At 42.0% G+C, this 22,711-nt stretch overlaps 1 long non-coding RNA gene across 2 annotated transcripts; it reads left to right on the plus strand.

The window, feature by feature from the left end:
• The first annotated feature begins 521 nt into the window (after positions 1-521).
• Positions 522-18,907, plus strand: LOC122674879. Of its 2 annotated transcripts, XR_006335071.1 has the most exons (5): positions 522-4,331; positions 12,998-13,073; positions 15,488-15,561; positions 18,146-18,207; positions 18,845-18,907. It is a non-coding gene; the product is annotated as an uncharacterized LOC122674879 (long non-coding RNA). The 2 variants fall into 2 exon arrangements; XR_006335070.1 differs by lacking the exon at positions 15,488-15,561 and having other exon boundaries at positions 531-4,331; positions 18,845-18,906.
• Positions 18,908-22,711: the final 3,804 nt, after the last annotated feature.

Here is a 22,711-nt window from a genome sequence, read left to right on the forward strand (position 1 = left end):
ACTAAAAGCTTAGAAAGGTAAAGATAGGAGAAAGAGGCAGGTTGGTGAGAGACAGGAACCAGAAAGAAGGGAAAGGTACTGGAATTTTTTAAAAGGGTGAGGGGAGAAGTGAGAAAGATAGCAAGAAGGGAAAAGTAGAAGGTGAGAATCAGTGAGAGAAAAGAGCCAAGGAACAAGAGGATGTGTGACACAATCAGAGGCAAGGACATAATAGGAGAAACATACAAAAGGTCTGAGGCCAGGATGGAGCTGTGGAGTATCCTGGAGGAAGAACTGAAGCGGGATTTGAAATAGGATCGGTCTGAATGAGTATCAGAAAACTAGGTTCTTTCTCAGTTCAGTTCAGTCACTCAGTCATGTTCCGACTCTTTGGAACCCCATGGACTGACTGCAGCATGCCAGGCCTCCCTGTCTATCACCAATTCCCAGAGCTTGCTCAAACTCATGTCTATTGAGTCAGTGATACCATCTCATACTCTGTCGTCCCCTTCTCCTGCCCTCAATCTTTCCCAGCATCAGGGTCTTTTCCAGTGAGCCGGCTCTTCGCATCAGGCGGCCAGAATGTTGGAGCTTCAAAGGTTCTTTCAATCCAGCTCCATACAAGAAGTTAGTGGGAAAATTACAAACATAATCTGGCAAGTAAAACTAGGCACTAAAGAAAGAATTCCACTTTTCATTGAGCCTGAAATAAAGAAGGATTCATGCATGAATCAGATCTTCCAAAAGCAGTAAACCCTGGAGGCTAAGCTATGTAAGCTATTAACTTTAGCTTGGTACATACTGAGCCAGGGATAAAGAGGCCAGTATTCATCTGAACTGACCTGAAGCAAATGTGAAGTAGCAGTGTCTTTTCTCCCTTCCCAGGATTTTCCAAGAAATTCTCCCACCTTCAGTATTGGACAACACACCTGGAGTTGCCATGTGGTTTGATGAAAAATCCTGGACTAGAAATCAGTCCGACCTGCTTGTAGGGCCACCCATCCCCCTATTCTCTGAGCATCACTTTCCTTATTTGTAAGATGTCTTGCCTGTCTCCAGAGAGTTTCTGTGAGGATCAAGTGAAGCAGTTTAGGAGGGGTGGAAATCTGCAAAGTAATATGGAAATGTAAGGAATAACATTTATCTATGAGTGATAGAAAATAACTCAAAAATCACTTAACCCATACATACTATCTCTCAGAAGAGGAGGTCTGGAGGGGAAGCAACTGCAGGAGTGGTTAATGAAGTGTCTCTAGAACAACCTCAGGTGCTTTGGTGACTTCTTTTCCTTTCCTCCTCAGGGGGTTTGCTGCTGCCCCTTGTAATTATAAGATGCCTGCCCTAGATCCAGATACCATCTACAGAGAACACCATCCTGAGGCAGAAAGGGGACTTTTTAATCTTTCCAAGTATCATTTATTAAGAGCAAGGACAGCATTTCCAGAAACCCTCCCTCCTATAGCCCTCCCATCCTGCCTCATTGACTGAAATTGCAACCCATGCCCATTGCTAATCTATCTATCAGTGAAAGAGAAATTGTGTTACTATGATTGGTTTAAGACTAATTAAGATTCATTTCCAGAGAGGAGGGAAAGGGCCTCCACTGAAGTAGATGGCCACCTAAGCTTCTTGTATAAAACCAAAGTGGTGTGATCAAGGAAATGAAGGGGCAATGGCAATTGGTTTGTCAACCGGTTTTTTGCCACAGATTGATAGTTATGTTAGCTGTCTCCCTTTTCCCTTCAAAGCATCAAAGGAAACACGTCTGCAATTTTCCCTCCAGTCCTATTGGTGACTATATAGAATGCCAGTTGAAATGATTAGAAATAGGACTTGCCTGGTGGTCCAGTGGTTAAAAATACACCTGTCAGTGCGGGGGGGACGCAGGTTCGATCCCTGGTCTGGGAAGATTCCATATGCAATGAGGCATCTAAAGCCCATACACCATCACTGCGTCCACGTGCTGCAGCTACTGAGGCCTGATCACCCTAGAGCCTGTGCTTTGCAGGAGAAGCCACCACTGCGAGAAGTGCACCACAAGAAGAGAGTAGTCCCCACTCACCACAACTAGAGAAAAGTCCAAGCACCAATGAAGACCCAGCACAGCCAGAGATAAACAAACATTTAGGGGGGAAAAATAATAAGGTTTCAAACCTATCCAGTAACACAGTCAGGACTAGCTGCAGCCACCCCTCTACAATTAGACCAACACCAAGACCCTCTTGTTGGCCTTGAGGGTGAATCTGCCATCTTAGGATGAAGCAGAGGGGTAGAAAAGACTGAAGCTGAGGATAGAACAGAGAGGGACAATAAAGAAAGCATCGCTCACTCACTGGGCTAGGTGCCCTAGTACAAACTGAAGGGTGACTCCATGTGTGTTCACAGTTGGGTAATAATCACTTTACTCTCTATTTCTGGAAAGGAACTGTACCTGCACACCCCTCCAAGTATAAGCATAAACAAAGGATGACAGGTAACAATAATGATTCAGAATCATAACCACCAGGATAAGAATTCCCGTTTGTCTCATGCTTACTAGATGCTCTTATACTGAGTTTATCAAAATCAGAAAATGGGGCTGAATGTGAGAGACGGCCCTGGGTAATAAAGAATTGCTAAGGCAATGAGTATAATACATGGAATTCTTCCTGAAACTGAGAAAGGGAAAGTTTCTTCCAGCTAGGACTGCTAATTTGTTGGCCATCTTTGGCTTCCAGTGGCCATCTTTTTCCCTACATGGGAGAAATTGCAAAGAACGAAGCAATACAAAGGAAAGTAAAGCTGAGAGAGAACCTGCTAACTGTAACATCTTAGCACCTAGATCCAGCCATTCCTGAAGTTTTATCCTATGACATTTCACATATGTAAGTCAATAAATTCCTGAATTTTATTTTCTTAGAACAGTTTCATTTGGGGACTTCCCTGGTAGTCCAATGGTCAAGACTCAAAGTTTCCAGTGCAGGGGGCACAGTTTCCATCCCTGGTCAGGGAGTTAAGATCCCACATGTAGGGAGCTACTACAGAAAGAAAAAAAAATTTTTTTTGATTTGGATTTTGGTCCACTGTTGTTTTCAAAAGAATTTTTACTAATACTTGCTAAAATGTAATTATCAATCTCCAGATCTTCTTGCTGAGAAATCAAATCATTGTGTTAGGCAAACTGACTTTGAATTGACTTTTTTCAATTGCAAGTGAGAAAAATCCAACACAATTGCTTTCTGCATATAAGTATATACTAACGTTTTCAGATTATTTGCTTGCATGCTATAAGGTCACCTGTTGGGTTTAAATACTGTTTGTTGTCTTTTCTCTTTCTATTTTCCTTCTTCCATTTTCTTTTCTTTTACTTTAGGCACATAACTGGCCGGCAACAAAGCCTCCCCAAGATGGGGAAAACAGTTCTGGTCTAGCTTGGTTGCTGTGAGCCACTTAAGATTTATCTCTGGCATGCACCAAGGGGTCCTCTCACTAGGGGTGAGGTGTGGTTAGGCAGTGGCATCTGACCTGACATCCCATTTTTTATTGAGTCTTAGGGCCTCTTTACGTGATCTCTCCCCACTTGTTCAATGCAGTCGCTCAGTTGTGTCCGACTCTTTGCAACCCCATGGGTTGCAGCACGTCAGGCTTCCCTGTCCATCACCAACTCCCGGAGCCTACTCAAACTCATGTCCATCGGGTCAGTGATGCCATCCAACCATCTCATCCTCTGTCGTCCCCTTCTCCTCCTGCCATCAATCTTTCCCACTTGTCAGTTTGGGCTGCTTCTTAGCATGGTGGCTTCAGTGCAACTGACAGCTTACATTCCTGAAGGCTTCAGGAGAAATGCTTCCGGAGATCCAAGTGGGAGTTCAAGCTCCCTCCGCAGCATCCTCAGCGCCGGGGCTCCCGGCCGTCGCCAGGGGGCGCGCTCCGGCCTGCGGCACCCGCTGACCCCACCGCGGGGTTTTGGCGCTCCGAGTGCGGACTTCAGGCTGCGTCGCCCGGAGGCAGTCCGGCCGGCTTGTCGGGAGGCTGGGGACCGGCGGCCTTGGCGAAGAAACCGGGCTCGGGGAGGCGGCAGGAAGGGGGCGCTGCGAGGCCCGGGGGTCGCGGCAGGGAGGAAGTGCTGTCTTCGCGGCCCCGCGAAGCCGGTTTTGATCCCGGCGGCGGGACCCTAGACTCCCAGCGGCTGGCGGGAGGGAGGGAGGCTCCTCCCCCGAGCCTCGTCCCGGCCCCGAGCGGCGGCGGCGGGCGCTTCCCCCGCAGGAAGCGGCGGTTTTAGTCCTCGTGCGGCGGCGGCGGCGGTGCTTGGTCAGGACTCCGGGACTGAACCCAGAAGTGCGGCTGAGCGCCCTGGTCTTTCCCGCTCTCAGGTCAGGGGGCGCGCTGTGAAGAGATTAAATTCCCCATCCTTTTCACCTGCTGTTAATAAGGGAAGAGAAAGCCCAGTCCCGTTACGTTCGTGCGGTGACGAAGAGAAGTCAACTGGGGTGAGGGCCTGGCTCCTAACTACTCGGGAGGAGCTGTCACGTAGACGAGCGCGTAGACTTGTTCTCTCTGGTCCTTAGGATTTTTTACCAGGGTTAAGGGTGAAAGCTACTAGGCCAGTTCCAGCGCAAGAAGAAGAATTAGGACCCGCGTCAGCCTGACTTAAGAGGCAGTGTGCTCCCCCAGCTCCCGAGGGATGGAGGAGAGTCCAGATGACCACTGAGAGAAGGGTGGGTTGTAAAGGAGATTTAAATAAACATCAGGTGGGAAAGTTGGATTAACGACCCTTTCTTTTCCGTGTTTCTGTTATCCTGTAATCAGCTTCATAAGTGGAACTTTTCTCAGTTTGGTTTTCAGTTAGTTATTTGAATTGTTTGTTTCGGGCACTTCTCACTGCCTGCTTTCTCATGATTGCTGAGATAGACATGTCAGGAAAGGTCCTCAAAGGATTAATCTTTCTCCTTCGCCTCTGGGAGCTTTGATACAAAACGCATGCCTCCTTGAAGCCTGACCTGTACTTCTCACTGTGGCTCTTGAGCTGAATTTTGCCTCAGTGAACAATGGTTGTGGATACAGGAGCTATACTGCTAGCATCCACAGTCCTGGCTCCTTCTGGACACCCTGGACTCAGGCAGGACTTTGGCCCACTCAGCGCTCAGTATCTTTAACTATAAGATTCCAGATGGTGGTTAATACTCTATATGTTTATTTTGAAGCTCACAGAACTTTTTCACAGACAGGAGAAAGATGATAACATTTTATAGGTGAGAAAATGGAGGCTCAGTGGTTAAGTCACTGACCTGTTTAGACAAAAACGCTAGAGCAGAATTGAGGTGTTCTCAATTCTCAGACCAATGGGATTTTTCCAGTTTCACAGGTTTAAAACTGGCTAGGCTACAAACATGTTTGCTTTTTCTAATTCAGAGTTGTGTTTGATTTTCATAAAGTTTAATTTATATCAGAGTAATACTTGCATATAGCTTAAAAACTCAATAGTATTTACTAAAAATCCTACAAAAAAATAGTGGTGGGTTGCCACCCTCCTCATTCACCCCCATAGTTCCCTGCACAACCATCTACCCCCAGTTCTCTCCTAATAGGGCCAAGATTCCACATGCAAACTCTTTCAGGTTTCACTTCTTGGATTTGACTGCACATTTCTAAATTGTATGCTTATACTGCTTTTGTTCATTCAACACTTTCAGACATTAGCTATTAACTTCTTGTAAAGATTTAGTTCTCCTATTTGCCCTTTTTGTTTCCATCCTTCCAATTGAGTTCCATTATGATATAATAACTTCCCTAATCAATGTGAGTACTAACACTGTTATAATTATGCAGTGCTGCTAGCTTTTGAGTCAGACGGTGTGATTTTTTTTTGTTTTCTAGTATAACTATTGTCTTTTGAATAGTAATAGCCTCAATTTTTCATTTGCTTCATATACTATTCAGTCAGCTCAGTTCAGTCACTCAGTCGTGTCCGACCCTTTGCAACCCCATGGACTGCAACACGCCAGGCCTCCCTGTCTGTCACCAACTCCCGGAGTTTACTCAAACTCATGTCCATTGAAGTCGGTAGTACCATCCAACCATCTCATCCTGTGTCGTCCCCTTCTCCTCCTGCCTTCAATCTTTCCCAGCATCAGGGTCTTTTCAGATGAGTCAGTTCTTTGCATCAGGTGGCCAAAGTATTGGGGTTTCAGCTTCAGCATCAATCCTTCCAATGAATATTCAGGACTGATCTCCTTTAGGATGGACTGGTTGGATCTCCTTGCAGTCCAAGGGACTCTCAAGAGTCTTCTCCAACACCACAGTTCAAAAGCATCAATTTTTCAGCACTCAGCTTTCTTTATATAGTCCAACTCTCACATCCATACATGACTATTGGGAAAACCATAGCTTTGACCAGACGGACCTTTGTTGGCAAAGTAATGTCTCTGCTTTTTATATGCTGTCTAGGTTGGTCATAAGGAGTAAGCTTCTCTTAATTTCATGGCTGCAGTCACCATCTGCAATGATTTTGGAGCCCCCAAAAATAAAGTCTGCCACTATTTCCACTGTTTCTCCATCTATTTGCCATGAAGTGATGGGACCAGATGCCATGATCTTAGTTTTCTGTATGTTGAGCTTTAAGCCAACTTTTTAACTCTCCTCTTTCACTTTTATCAAGAGGCTCTTTAGTTCTTCACTTTCTGCCATAAGGGTGGTGTCATCTGCGTATCTGAGGTTATTGATATTTCTCCCGGCAATCTTGATTCCAGGTTGTGCCCAGTGTTTCTCATGATGTACTCTGTACATAAGTTAAATAAGCAGGGTGCAGTATACAGCCTTGACATACTCCTTTTCCTATTTGGAACCAGTCTGTTGTTGTTCCATGTCCAGTTCTAACTATTGCTTCCTCACCTGCATACAGATTTCTCAAGAGGCAGGTCAGGTGGTCTGGTATTCCCATGTCTTTCAGAATTTTCCAGAGTTTATTTGTGATCCACACAGTCAAAGGCTTTGGCATAGTCAGTAAACAGAAATAGATGTTTTTCTGGAACTCTCTTGCTTTTTTGATGATTCAGAGGATGTTGGCAATTTGATCTCTGATTCCTCTGCCTTTTCTAAAACAAGCTTGAATATCTGGAAGTTCATGGTTCACATACTGTTGAAGCCTGGCTTGGAGAATTTTGAGCATTACTTTACAAGCGTATGAGGTGAGTGCAATTGTGTGGTGGTTTGAGCAGTCTTTGGCATTGCCTTTCTTTGGGATTGGAATGAAAACTGACCTTTTCCAGTCCTGTGGCCACTGCTGAGTTTTCTAAATTTGCTGGCATATTGAGTGCAGCACTTTCACAACATCATCTTCTAGGATTTGAAATAGCTCAACTGGAATTCAATCACCTCCACAAGCTTTGTTAGTAGTGATGCTTCCTGAGGCCCACTTGACTTCACATTCCAGGATGTCTGGCTCGAGGTGAGTGATCACACCATTGTGATTATCCTGGGTCATGAAGATCTTTTTTGCACAGTTCTGTGTATTCTTGCCACTTCTTCTTAATATCTTCTGCTTCTGTTAGGTCCATACCATTTCTGTCCTTTATTGAGCCCATCTTTGCATGAAATGTTCCCTTGGTATCTCTGATTTTCTTAACGAGATCTCTAGTCTTTCCCATTGTACTGTTTTCCTCTATTTATTTGCACTGACCACTGAGGAAGGTTTTCTTCTCTCTCCTTGCTATTCTTTGGAACTCTGCATTCAAATGGGCATATATTTCCTTTTCTCCTTTGCTTTTTGCTTCTCTTCTTTTCACACCAGGGACTTCCCTTGTGGCTCAGACGGTCAAAGCATCTGCCTACAATGCAGGAGGCCCGGGTTCGATCTCTGGGTCGGGAAGATCCCCCTGGAGAAGGAAATGGCAACTCACTCCAGTACTCTTGTCTGGAAAATCCCATGGACAGACGAGGAGCCTGGTAGGCTACAGTCCATGGGGTCACAAGGAGTCGGACACGACTGAGCGACTTCATTATTATTATCAAGTGCTATTTTTCCCCCTGAGGCTTCAAAAGCTGAAAATACTTGCCCCATGTGTTCCTATCTAGATAATCAATTATTTTATTTTTCACTTGGATCTTCCATCTTTTATCCTCCAGTAATCCTTCGTTACTTTCTAGACCTGGAGTGCAACCATTATCCTGGAACTTCTTTCACCAATATCCTGTCTTATATCCCATTCCTGGATTGCATCTGTTCCTCCTTCTGTCTTTACTCCCATATTTTGCTGAAGCACATTCTGTAACTTCCCATGAAAGAGTGTATTGGAAGTAAATTTTTTGATGCCTTGCATATCTGAAAATGTCTTTATTCTGTCTTTAAACTTAATAATTTGGTGAGGTATAGAATTCTAGGTCAAAAATTATTTTCACTCAATTTTGAAGGTGGCATGTAGTTTCCAGAATTGCTAAGGAGTCTGATGGCACTTGATTCCCTTTCTTTCATAGGTTACCTGCTCAGCCTTAACTCTATTCTTAAAGCTTTGGCAACTTTACTTCCATTTATTTTTGCCATTCTGAAGCTTATGATGATGTGTGTCTTTTTTACAACAGTTTTTTTTTTTTCATTTTTTGAAATTTCATGGGTACATTAAATAAATATACTGTGTTTTGATTTCTTTTTCTCCTTTTCTTTTTCTTTCTGTTGGATTTCTGTCGGTCCTGTAATTATCTTTTATCTCCAGTTGTTTATCCCTTTGACTTTTCAATCTATTTTGTAGATTTATCTTTATCTTCTGTTTCTTCTACTGCACATGTTTTTAAAATTCTGTTCTTGTATTTCTCAATTCAAGAACTTTTTCTCATTCTGAGCATTATTTTTCCATAGTATCCTTTCTTGTTTCCTCTTCGAGGATACTCATTAATTTTTCTTTGCTTTCTGCTCCCTCCATTGCCTTTGTATTTGCCTTTTCTTTTGATCTGTCTTCCATTTAGAGTTTTTCCCCACTAATGCCTGGATATCTGGGTCTCTACTCATATTTAAGAGTGAGGCTCTGTAACACCCTTTGACAAGCATCCATGTATGAGACAGAGAGAGAAGGTGCTTGCTCACTGACTGCATAGCCTCACTAGAGGAAGATCAGGCTGTGGGTAGAGATGTTTTTTAGGGCTCTTCAGCTTCTCTAGAGCAGACCTTTCAGTCTGGGGATCTATGCTTGGATGCAAGCATTCTGGGTGGGTTGGAAAGGAGAAGGCTGAGTGTCTCGAGTTCATACAGACTTTCATTTAGCATTGACTTCAGCCCATGCTCACTATCACCCCCATCCTCATCTATGCTCAGAGGGCACTAATCTGCAGCCGCCTTCACAGGTTGGGCGGGCAGTTTCCTGGATATAAGAAAGGAGGAAAAAACTGGTGGCTTCAGCCACTCCATGTCCACATTCCCTAACCCCATCTCCTGAAGACCAACTTCCTACACATAAATCCATTCCTTCTTCCTTCCACTTGCCCAGATTTGTTGAAATCTTCCTCTGATGTTGTCTCTGCTCAAGATTTCTTTGTAACTTTCTACCTTTTAAATTTTATTGTTGTTATAACAAAAAACAAAAAATAAAGCATGTTGTTCAGTCTGCCATATTAAATGGAAAGCCCCACAGTTTGTTTTTTCAGAAATTGAATTGAAATCCTTCGTCCCTGATGTACCCTCTTCAATCTCCACTGGCCATTTTCTTACACTTTTACCTTGCTTCTCTCTTTGCCCATACCAGCCAGGAAATGGCACCCCACTCCAGTGCTCTTGCCTGGAGAATCCCAGGGACAGAGGAGCCTGCTGGGCTGCCGTCTGTGGGGTCGCACAGAGTCAGACACGACTGAAGCGACTCAGCAGCAGCAGCAGCCAGGCCCTCAAAGACTTCTGAGTCTCCCACCTAGGCTCCAGTCCATGTTCCCACTCTGTCACTTAAGTGCTCCTGGGCTACTAGGCATAGCAGAATGGATATTCTCAGTCTATGCGCCACTTTTGCCTCTGTTTTCCAGTCCCAGATAAGACAAGCTGTTGCAGGAACAATTGTTTGGGGTGGAGTATGCTTACATGAAGGATCTGTCTGAAAGAAAGCCCACGCAAGTACTCAGAATCACAAGGAGTAATTTGAAATACTTGGCTGAATAAAGATTTTTTTCTCTCCGACCAGTTGGGAAGAAATTCCTTCTTACATTAATTTAGTCATATTACACAGAATAAATTATTATCATCTGATTTAACGGTAAGCTTCTTAGATGGGACAGAATAATGGGCCTTCATGAACTTTTTTAAATATTAAGAATTAACTACAGGGACTTCCCTGGCAGTCCAGTGGTTTTAGACTCTAATGCAGGGGGCACGGGTTTGATCCCTGGTTGGGGAACTAAGACCCCATGTGCCGTACAAAAAATAAGAATTAACTACAAAGATAAATGTAGACTTCTTCATTGTTATGGCACAGAAGCTAAACTTAACATAAACATACTACCATTTCTAAATTATTCTGTTATGTGTACTAGTTATATATTACTTCAAACATTGAGAACTATCTTTTTTTAATATGTTAAATTAATGAATTGTTTAGCCCGAGGAAAAACCATCAACCACCTTCCTTTAAACTTATGAAAACAGTTGTAAAATGGACTTTTTAGGGAAGCCATTGCTAATAATAGATTTCAAAATGTCTAGTCCCTTCACACTCCTTTTCATTTTGGAATCAGTAGTTACATATTTTTTCAGTAATTTGGATTTCAGTTTGTTGGCCATGTTGTTGTTTGTATAACTCTTGTGGCTCAAATCTCAATCTAATCTCCTGGATTAGTTGATTTATGATGGTACCAGCAGTCTCCTTTTGGTCTCTATGCATAAGGCATAGCATTAATGTTTCTAATGAATGGATGCCGATGAACTGTTATCATCTCCCCACTTTCTGTCAGAAAATATTTTAAGCATTTACTTTGGAAAAGCAGTGTTCCACACATAAAAAGCTAAATCTCTTCATGCCTGGTTGTTTACTATGTAGTCTTCAGGGGCAGAGCTTCCTCTATATAAAGTGTATTTCAGGCTCCATTTTTCTTAGCCCCTGTTACATTCAGTTTTCTTTCAGAAATATATTAATCTGGGCTTACACCAACATAGCTGTAATGAAGATACCACTGATTTTGCTTTTCTGTTGTCATTAGAAAGCATTTTGCAAGTTAATACATGTGCATGCAAATGCAAATAGAATGAATAATAAAGTCTCTCCCATTTATATGATCCTTAGTTCCCCTCCTTAGAGACAAGCCAGTTTTTTAGATATCCTTCCAGAGACAGTCTATATGTATAATAACAAAGGTGGGTGTGTTATGGCCATATGATGACTCCTTTTGCCCATACACACAAATACCAAGGGAATTCCCTGGGAGTCCAGTAGTTACGACTCAGGGATCTTACTGCCGGGACCCTGGGTTTGATCCCTGGTTGGAGAACCAAGATCCCACAAGCTGCCTAGTGTGGCCAAAAAAACAAAAAACATACCAAATATAATGGTTTGCTCTTCACTCCCGTTTTAAAAATTTAAACTTATGGAGATTGTCCCAAATGAATATCTAGTTCACATTTTAAGCATTTTCCCCCTGGTCATAAAGTAACACATCTTCATTACAGAAAATGTGGAAAATTAGTCATCCTGGCTCTCACCCTCTGGGTGCAGCAATGGTGAAGCTCCCATGTGTGTTTCCAAGTTTCTGGAGTCAAGACACAATTTTAAACCAGCTACAGGGTCCAGATGTCCTCAGTTAGATATTTCTTACAGAAGCAATGCACAGACCTGACAAGTTCCGTTGTCCTGTTTCTTTGTTTTCATTCTCATTTTTGTTTTTGGTCCCTTGGGCATTCACAATGAAACCCAAACACCCACACCGTGTGTTTAATAGCGAGTAGGTAGTGTGTTAATACTTAAAAATGAACATGAGCATTTGGTGCTAGTTTTCTAGATTTGGCACCCAGAAGTCTTTTCTGGAAGTTTCAGCAGAGCAATGACAAGTGGAAATGAGCTGGGAGCATAGGCATGATTTGCGTTCTCAGGACCCTGGGGTCTGAGAGCTGTGTTGGTGGAAGGGAAAGTATATTTGCACACAGTCATCTGCTTCTCTAGCAGTAGTTCTTCACTGAGTGTCACCTATTATCCAGGCACCGAGCAGGAGACCTGCATCTTGAGAGGTCAGAGGGCAATCAGGGTGCTGAGCAGCAGACAGTATCCCCATGCCCGCTGGAAGGCCAGGACAGGCCTTTCAGGGAGGATCTTGAATCCAAAGCTGGTGGGTGGGGAGTGGGAGGAGCAGCCTCTGGGCCAGGTCAACCCCACCTCCTTCTACTGCAACAGGTCCTTCCCTCTGGCTTCGCTCCCTCCCCACTGCACAGCCCCCATCCCCATGACACTGTCATGGAAGTTGCATCACAAGTACCCTATGTATGAGATTATAAACCATGACAGTGGCCCTCAAGGTCTAATAATCTTTTACTCTGACACATTGTTTTTATTGTTCCAGGAAACCTTACTTGTTTAATTCTGTCTTCTGCCTCATTCCACAAAGCTTCTAAGTTAGCAGAAAATTTTTTGTGATCTTAGAATCTCATTTTTGTGATCTAGAATTAGAACTTGGAGCTCACAGATTATCCCTGTGTAAACACTAGTGACTTTTCTCTAAGAACAGCTACTTTGTTTTTGTGGTAGGCTAGCTCTTCTGGACGGAGAAGGCAATGGCACCCCACTCCAGTACTCTTGCCTGGAAAATCCCATGGACGGAGGAGCCTGGTAGGCTGCAGTCCACGGGGTCGCTAAAAGTCGGGCATGACTGACCGACTTCACTTTCACTTTTCACTTTTATGCATTGGAGAAGGAAATGGCAACCCACTCCAGTGTTCTTGCCTGGAGAATCTCAGGGACAGAGGAGCCCGATGGGCTGCCGTCTATGGGGTCGCACAGAGTCGGACATGACTGAAGCGACAGCAGCAGCAGATCTTCTGGAATATTTACTTATATTTTCTTTCTGTTATAATTTGTCTTTCTAGCTCTTCAGAGGATACCATGATGACATAGGGATCTCCAGCCCATGAGGAAGCCAGGCAGTGCTGTGTTCTCAAACAGGTGGGAGAGGGCTCTGGTGGTTTTTTTTGCCATAGAGCTTACACACTGTTTCCTTTTTCAGGAAGATGAGACTAAGCCAGAAGACTGTATACCAGATGTCCCAGGCAATGAACATGCCAGGGAATTTCTGGCTCACACACCAACCAAAGGACTTTGGATGCCACTGGGGAAAGAAGTCAAAGTCATGCAGTGTGAGCGTGGAAGGGTTTCAAGTAACAGACTCAGTTCATGCAAGTTATAAACCACTGTTTACAAATAAGTTCACTTCTTTTAATTCATTCTCACACAGCACTGTTGAAGTCAGGGCATGATCTCTAGGTAATAGATGAGGAAGCTGCCTTCCACGTGTTAGTCAGTGTCTAGGGTAAGTGGCAGAGCAGTGCCTTGACTCCAGGGCTTCTGGCTGCAAGGGCGGTGGTCTTCCACAGGACTGTAGCTGCTTGCAGAGTCTATGCTTCAGTAATAGTCCTGTAACAGAAAGGATATTCCATGTAGAAATGCCACGGGGAACAAGAGATGCATTGGGAGGTGGTCCCTTGGGTCTTGCCTCAGCCAATCCTCCTCATCAGTGGTACCAAGGTTTTCTCCAGGTGACCTGAGAGGAGCTGTGGGCACACTATCCACTGCACCAGCATAAGATGGCATTTGAAGGGGTACTGCTGCTTTTAAAGACATTTGTTTGTACAGAGATCCTTCATGCATACGATTAATATAGCAGTTCATGTTTCTTTGCCTCCATTCACACACCATCCTTTCCCAGTACCTAGGTTACAACAGTTAACTTATTCAACATTGCAGGGAATACCTGAGGGCATGTTTTTTAGGGATTTTGGTGTCCATCTTGAAGACTGGCAATCACAGCTATTCTTGCTCATTACTGGGAAATAAAAAGTTGATTGGAAGCTCTAAGTGTGTGAGTAGCGCTTGTTGAGTTTCACTGGGAGGTGATCTTTCTAGTCTGTCCATCTGGGAACTTATGAGGTCAGTACCTGTAGGTTTTTCTTCTAGGGCTGGGTTGTAGTTTCCCAGAGAAGGCGGCTCCTCCATGGAGGGTGAAGGCCAAGCTGCTAGTGTTGTGGAATCTAATTGGAGCAAAAAGGCTGCGAAATCTTGCCGTCTACTTTTTTTATGTGTTCCCGTAATCTTCTGTAATTACTGTCACACCTTGCCTTCACGTGTATCTGATGTCCTTTTGCCAGAGATCCTATGATTTACCTTTTTCAGACAATAACTTCTACCAGGGCTAGTAAGAGCTGCCCTTGGACTTTTCATCAGTCCTTGTTATTTCAGCTTCTCCTTTACCCTTACATTCAACAGTATCTGGTGCTCAGAGCTCAATTCCTGAGCTCTTTGGAGGTTCCACAAAGAAAAATTGAGTTGATTCTCAGTTCTCCCCTCTGGTGCCTTAGAATTGAATTTTCTGGTGTCTGTTCTTCATTTTAACATTTATTGCATTGTGATATACAACATTTTTTTGCATTTGACTCATACAGCTTTTCTCTGTACATTTGGGTTTGTGGCCTTTTGAAAAATGCTTTATTACAGTTTAATATAGACATTATGAGGTTCACCCATTTTAGTGATTTTTTTTAGTAACTACTGAGTATATTTATTTATTGCCATAAATAAGTTTTAGAAAATTTTATCCTCCCATTAAGATCCCTCATAACTCTTTCCAGTTAATCCCCATTTCAGCCCCAGATAGCCATTAATCTACTGTATTTATCAATTTGGCTTTTTTGGATATATTATATGTAAATGAATTCATACATCCATTTATAAATTACATGAGAAATTCAACATTTTATTATAAAATAGGCTTTTTATTCAATAAAATAGGCTTTGTGTTACATTGCCATTGCTAAGTCGCTTCAGTCGTGTCTGACTCTTTTCAACCCCGGGAACTGTAGCCCACCAGTCTCCTCTGTCCGTGGGATTCTCCAGGCAAGAATACTGGAGTGGGTTGTCATGCCCTTCTTCAGGGGATCTTCCTGACCCAGGGATTGAACCTGTATCTCTGTAGCTCCTGCACTGCAGGCAGATTCTTTACTGCTGAGCCACTGGGGAAGCCCTTGTGTTAGATGATTTTGTCCAATTGTAGGCTAATGTATCAATAGGTGTTATGAGTGCCTTTAGGTTAGGCTAAGCTATGATATTCAGTAGGTTAAGTGCATTAAAGTGCATTTTCAACCTATGATATTTTCAACTTACAATGGGTTTATTGGGACATAACCCAATCACAAGTTTTCCTTTTGTTTTTTAGGATCTTACATGGTTCATTCATTGATTGCATTTGTTTTTAGAATTGGAGTTTAATGAAGAAAAACTTTGATATGATCTACCGATTGTTTGTCTTCTTTAAAGGAAACTGTGTTATCTTACAGAAATATTTCCTTTTTTTTTTTTGCTTTCAGGTTGGTGCTGTAAACGGTAATAGTCACTGAACGGAGGACAAAGAATGCCCTTTTTTTATCAAAGGCAACCAAAAGTTAGAACAGTTCAGAGTAGTAAGCAGAGCCCCACAATATCAATTTACATATATCAGAGACAGTGAATATCAGTGAATTAGGCTATAATCAGTAAACTGGAAATTCACATCAAATACATTCCCAGAGCCATTCAGCCAAAGTGTCTGGTGTTAACCACATTTCTGTTAAGTCACAGGCACACCTTGGAGATAAGGCAGGTTTGGTTCCAGCAATATCTAGAGGTGAATATCACAATATAGTGAATGACACATTTTTATTTCTCAATACATACAAAAGTCATGTTTACACTATACTGTAGTTGGTTAAGTATGCAACAGCGTTCTGTCTAAAAACAAAATACGTAACAATTTAAAATACTTTCTTGCTAAAAACTGCTAACCATCATCTGTGCCTTCAGAAGGCTATAGTACTAACTTCAAAGATCACTGATTACAAATCACCCTAACAAACCTAACAATAATGAAAAAGTTTGAAATACTGTAAGGATTACCAAAATGTGACACTGTGACATGAAGTAAGCAAATACTGTTGGAAATATGATGCTGACAGACTTGCTTGACACAGAGTTGCCACAAACCTTCGGTTTGTTAAAAAAACGCAGTATCTGCCAAGTGCAATAAAGTGAAGTGCAGCAGAATGAGGTATTATGCCAGTCTATTTGTGAGATAGATTCATTCTTTAACAAAAGATTAACTTCTTATTAAAGTGTTATTTGCTTATACCTTGGGAATAGTAATTCTTTTTCTGAAGCAGACATTGTTATTTATTCAATCACTTTTTTAAACTTATTGTATTTACAAAAACATGTTTTATAGCTAAAATAGGGTTTTAGTTTTCCAGGCTTTACCTAAAGATTATATCTTTAAACCATAAGCTAGAAATGCATATATAAATTATATACACTCTTTACTTGACAGTAAAATAAATCTATCATTTCCTCACATTATTTTAACAGTCACTTCCCAGGGGTGTAAATTCAGTAACTGCTTCTATCAAGTAAAATATGCAGCTGTCTGGCTATACTGAGGTTGTCAATGTAAATCAGATTGGAATCAACATTTTCCAGTTTTTATGACATTTAAGATGCTGTGTTTTCATTTTAATAATCTGATATAACTTATTTTGACATCAATCATTCCACTTCTAGTGGAGTGACAATTTTTACAGATACTATAGAGCATAGTTTGGCGATAAATCTGAGAAACTTTAAGGATACTCATTTTGATTCAGAAATCCCACTTATAAGAATTTACCTTAAGAGTATAAGAGAACATAGTATATACACAACTATTTATGTATGTATAGGATAGTTTTCATTATTTGTATGTTTAGAAAAATGAAAACTAAAGAAAAATGGGAAACAATAGTCCAACATATCAAGATAAATTAAATATCAACATAAATTACTGTAACAGATTATTTAGCCATTAGGAATTGTGGCTTAGAAGAATGTGTTATATCACGGGGAAATGTTCATGAAAATGTAAATGAAAAGTAATAGAGTTTTATAGAGTATTATTATGATTTTTCATAAATTATGAATAATGATTGAAAAAGAGAGACCAGGGAGCTCCCTGGTGGTCGTGGTTAGGACTTGGTGCTTTCACTGACGTGGGCACAGGTTCAGTCCTTGGCTGGGGAACTAAGATCCCACAGACTGCAGAGGATGGCGACAAAGAAACCCCCCAGAACAAGGAAAAAACGAAGAAAAAGAGATACCACATGTTTACTGTTATCTCTGGGTAGTGAAGTAATCAATGTTTTTAAAATTTAATTTTCTGATAGTATCTAAAATTTCTATTATAAATGTTTATTCTTTTTTAAAACAAGATAATTCACATACCATAACATTTCCCATACATGTATTCTTAAGTAATTCAAATCATTTAAAATTATCTATACCTCCAGTGTATTTCCAGACTTTGGGGGACTTATATATTTTTGTATACTTTTTTTAATATTTATTATTTAGCTGCACCAGTTACAGCATGTGGGATCTAGTTCCCCCCAGGGATTGAACCCAGGCCCCTTGCATTGGGAGAGTGGAGTCTTAGCCACTGAACCACCAGGGAAGTCCCCCTATATGTGATTTTATAATTCACTTGTTTTTCTTAGTACTATTAATATTTCATGGTCATGTAGCCACATAGAACAAAGAGAATTGCTTCAATATTTCTTCCTTGAATAATATTTCATGATTCTGCTATTATTTATTTCTTAATAAAGGGTACTTAAATTATATCCTGTATTTTTTTCTTTTGGCTGCATTGTGTGGCTTGCAGGATCCTGTTCCTTGATCAGGGGTTGAACCTAGGGCCTCCACAGTGAAAAGTGCAGAGTCCTAACCACTGGACCACCAGGTTAACCCTCCTATATCTTCCTATTTGGAAAATTCTTTTCACAGCTTCAGTGAGTGGGCAGTGCTGGTGCCCCTTAGGAAGGATTAGAACATTTGAACAACCAAGCTGAAAAAGAATAACTGGCTTTTAGTAACCTAGGGATTTAATCTTTAATTAACTAACAACCTAGCAAGCCTAACCCAACTTTAAGCCTTTTTTCATCCAACCCTTTTTCACCCTTAAGGCACATGAAGATCCCATGTATGACATCATAGGAGAGAATAAAAGACACGAAAAGAATATAAGGTGAGACTGTTCTGGTGATAACAATATCTTCTTAAAGTCTGAAATCATACAAAGTTAGAAACAGCCATTCCAGTATTAGAGAAATGGTTTAATAAAGATGGTATTTTAATTGTGAAATGTTTGGAGAATAGGAGTAATCCCTGAAAAGACCAGTATGTGGGGAAAGAGGAGGCAGCCTGTTCTACTTGGGTTAACTTAAAGCTGTTAACGTAAAGGTTGGCCAAGCCCACTCGTGTCACAGATAGTTGATGTTCGAAGCCAACATTGTGATATCTAGTTCTACTATGTGACTGAGTCTCTTTCTTATGTTTTCTTTATCTTCTCCAATGTCTTTAAGAATCTGAGCTATTGTTAAAAATTAGACATGAATAAAGATAGGGTGAAAAAACAAGAGGGTTTTTTTTTTCAAATTGGTGATACTGAATTGTAATTGTTGAGGAGGGAGATTACCTAGTCTTCACCTGAGAATACAAAATGGCTTGTACACTGGTTAAAGTCATATAAAATAGGCATGGATGTAGACAAGAATGGGGAAATATGCAAAAATAAACATCAGTACTATCTTTAATAAGGTGACTATTTGTGACAGTTTTCATCCTCACTACTCTTATATTTTTATCTAAAAAACTTTTTTTAGGTTGAGTTGAATATGTGGTGTTGGAGAAGACTCTTGAGAGTCCCTTGGACTGCAAGGAGATCCAACCAGTCCATCCTAAAGGAGATAAGTCCTGGGTGTTCATTGGAAGGACTGATGTTGAAACTGAAACTCCAATACTCTGGCCACCTGATGCAAAGAGCTGACTCATTTGAAAAGACCCTGATGCTGGGAAAGATTGAGGGAAGGAGGAGAAGGGGACGACAGAGGATGAGACAGTTAGATGGCATCACTGACTCAATGGACATGAGTTTGAGTAAACTCCGGGAGTTGGTGATGGACAGGGAAGCCTGGTGTGCTGCGGTTCATGGGGTCACAAAGAGTCGGACACAACTGAGCGACTGAACTGAACTGACTGAATATGGTTATTTGGTCAATCTTATGTGTTTAGGATACAAAAATCAAAACAATTACTGAAGGATTCAACGTCAGATGACGATGGGAGCAGCTCCAGCTCCTCAAAATAGAAACACAAGAAAAAGAAGAAAGAAAAGCATAGGAAAACAAAGAAAGAAAAGAAAAAGAAGAAAAAATGAAAGCATAACTCTTCCAAGTCAAATGAGAGTTTAAGAGCCTGGCTTGTTCAACATTCTCTTCTCAAAAACCAAACACTGTGGCCAAAGATGAGAGGACCCGTGGAGGAAGGTGGAGTCGGAGAGGAACAGGGGAAAGAGACGCCCAAAGGGAAGACGTGTGGTGTCCCAGGTGCAGGTTCTCACCTGCCTTCCAGGGAGGATGTGAGTTGTGTGCTGCCAGGTGCTAGCTCTGGACACGCCTGACTTCAGGCTGGACAGCCTTTCCCCTTGTGCTCCTCCCTGCTGATCCCCGTGGGTCCCAACTCCTTAGAAACGCCTCGGGCAGGGCGGCCAGATGAAGGGAGCCTCTGAGGAGCTTCTCCAGGTGCTGCCGCAGGTTCCACCTCCAGGGGGGAGCTACTTGTGCCCGTAGAGCTCAGGCTTGATTTCCCTCTGCTGCTGAGGATAATAAAAGCTATTTATTTTAAAAATACTCATTTATTTTTAAATCATAATATACTCAAGGCCTCCAAATTTAAAAGGTATATAAGGGGAATGCCCTGGCAGTCCGTGGTGAGGACTCTGTGCTTTCCCCACCAGGGCCCAGGTTCAATCACTGACTGGGGGACTAAGATCCTGCAAACTGCGAGGTGTAATCAGAAAAAAAAAAAAAAATTATAAAAGGTATACATGGTTTTAATCATGAAAACCACTCCTCTCTTCTTCCCCAGTTATTCAGTTCCCTTTCCCAATGGCTATCAATTTTACCAGTTTTTCGTCAAGTCATCCAGAACTATCTTACACATCACAAGCAAATGTTTTTTCCCTTTTTTAATACAAATGCTAGCATACCATACCCATTTGTCTAAATTGTTTTGATTTTTTATTTTTTAACTCAACAGTGTAAAACATGTTGGTCTCTGCTACACACAGAAGTCTCGAGTTCATGAAAGAAAGAAAAAAAGTGAAAGTCGCTCAGTTGTGTCCGATTCTTTGCAACCCCAGGGACTGTACAGTCCATGAAATTCTCCAGGGCAGAATACTGGAGTGGGTAGCCTTTCCCTTCTTCAGGGGATATTCCCAACCCAGGGATCGAAACCAGGTCTCCCGCACTGCAGGCAGATTCTTTACCAGCTGAGCCACAAGGGAAGCCCATAAACCTCTTTCATGTTTGGTTGAGTTTTCAGGGGAAGGGATCAGTTCAGTTCAGTTCACTCAGTCGTGTCCGACTCTCTGCGACCGCATGGACTGCAGCACACCAGGCCTCCCTGTCCATCACCAACTCCTGGAGTTTACTCAAACTCATGTTCATTGAGTTGGTGATGCCATCCAACCATCTCATTCTCTGTCATCCCCTCTTCTTCTCGCCTTCAATCTTTCCCAGCATCAGGGTCTTTTCAAGTGAGTCAGATCTTCACATCAGGTAGCCAAAGTATTGGAGTTTCAGCTTCAATATCAGTCCTTCCAATAAATATTCAGGATTGATTTCCTTTAAGATGGACTAGTTGGATCTCCTTGCAGTCCAAGGGACTCTCGAGTCTTCTCCAACACAGTTCAAAAGCATCAATTCTTCGGCACTCAGCTTTCTTTATAGTCCAACTCTCACATCTATACATGACTACTGGAAAAACCATAGCCTTGACGAAATGGACCTTTGTTGGCAAAGTAATGCCTCTGCTTTTTAATATGCTGTCTAGGTTGGTCATAACTTTTCTTCCAACGAGTAAGCATCTTTTTATTTCATGGCTGCAGTCACCATCCGCAGTGATTTTCAGTTCAGTTCAGTCACTCAGTCGTGTCCGACTCTTTGCAACCCCATCAAGCGCAGCATGCAGGCCTCCCTCTCCATCACCAACTCCCGGAGTCCACCCAAACCCATGTCCATTGAGTCGGTGATGCCATCCAACCATCTCATGCTCTGTCGTCCCCTTATCCTCCTGCCCTCCATCTTTCCCAGCTTCAGGGTCTTTTCCAATGAGTCAACTCTTCACATCAAGTGGCCAAAAGCCCAAAAAATAAAGTCTGCCACTATTTCCACTGTTTTTCCATCTGTTTGCCATGAAGTGATGGGACCAGATGCCATGATCTTAGTTTTCTGAATGTTGAGCTTTAAGCCAACTTTTTCACTCTCCTCTTTCACTTTCATCAAGAGACTTTAGTTCTTCTTCACTTTCTGCCATAAGGGTGGTGTCATCTGCATATTTGAGGTTATTGATATTTTTCCCAGCAATCTTGATTCTAGCTCGTGCTTCATCAAGCCCAGTATTTCTCATGATGTACTCTGTACATAAGTTAAATAAGCAGGGTGCAATATACAGCCTTGACGTACTCCTTTTCCTATTTGGAACCAGTCTGTTGTTCCATGTCTAGCTCTAACTGTTGCTTCCTGACCTGCATACAGATTTCTCAAGAGGCAGGTCTGGTGGTCTGGTATTCCCATCTCCTTCAGAATTTTCCAGAGTTTATTGTGATCCACAGTCAAAGGCTTTGGCATAGTCAATAAGACAGAAATAGATGTTTTTCTGGAACTCTCTTGCTTTTTCGATGATCCAGAGGATGTTGGCAATTTGATCTCTGATTCCTCTGCCTTTTCTAAAGCCAGCTTGAATATCTGGAAGTTCACGGTTCACATATTGTTGAAGCCTGGCTTGGAGAATTTTGAGCATTACCTGACTAGCATATGAGGTGAGTGCAATTGTGTGGTGGTTTGAGCAGTCTTTGGCATTGCCTTTCTTTGGGATTGGAATGAAAACTGACCTTTTACAGTCCTGTGGCCACTGCTGAGTTTTCCAAATTTGCTGGCATATTGAGTGCAGCACTTTCATAGCATCATCTTCTAGGATTTGAAATAGCTCAACTGGAATTCCATCACCTCCACTAGCTTTGTTCGTAGTGATGCTTCCTAAGGCCCATTTGACTTCATATTCCAGGATGTCTGGCTCTAGGTGAGTCTGAGTGATCACACCATAGTGATTATCTGGGTCATGAAGATCTTTTTTGCACAGTTCTTCTGTGTATTCTTGCCACTTCTTCTTAATACCTTCTGCTTCTGTTAGGTCCATACCATTTCTGTCCTTTATTGAGCCCATCTTTGCATGAAATGTTCCCTTGGTATCTCTGATTTTCTTAACGAGATCTCTAGTCTTTCCCATTGCACTGTTTTCCTCTATTTATTTGCACTGACCACTGAGGAAGGTTTTCTTCTCTCTCCTTGCTATTCTTTGGAACTCTGCATTCAAATGGGCATATATTTCCTTTTCTCCTTTGCTTTTTGCTTCTCTTCTTTTCACAGCTATTTGTAAGGCCTCCTCAGAGAGCCATTTTGCTTTTTGCA

Source organism: Cervus elaphus, chromosome 18 (genome assembly GCF_910594005.1).
Source record: "Cervus elaphus chromosome 18, mCerEla1.1, whole genome shotgun sequence".
NCBI lineage: Eukaryota > Metazoa > Chordata > Mammalia > Artiodactyla > Cervidae > Cervus > Cervus elaphus.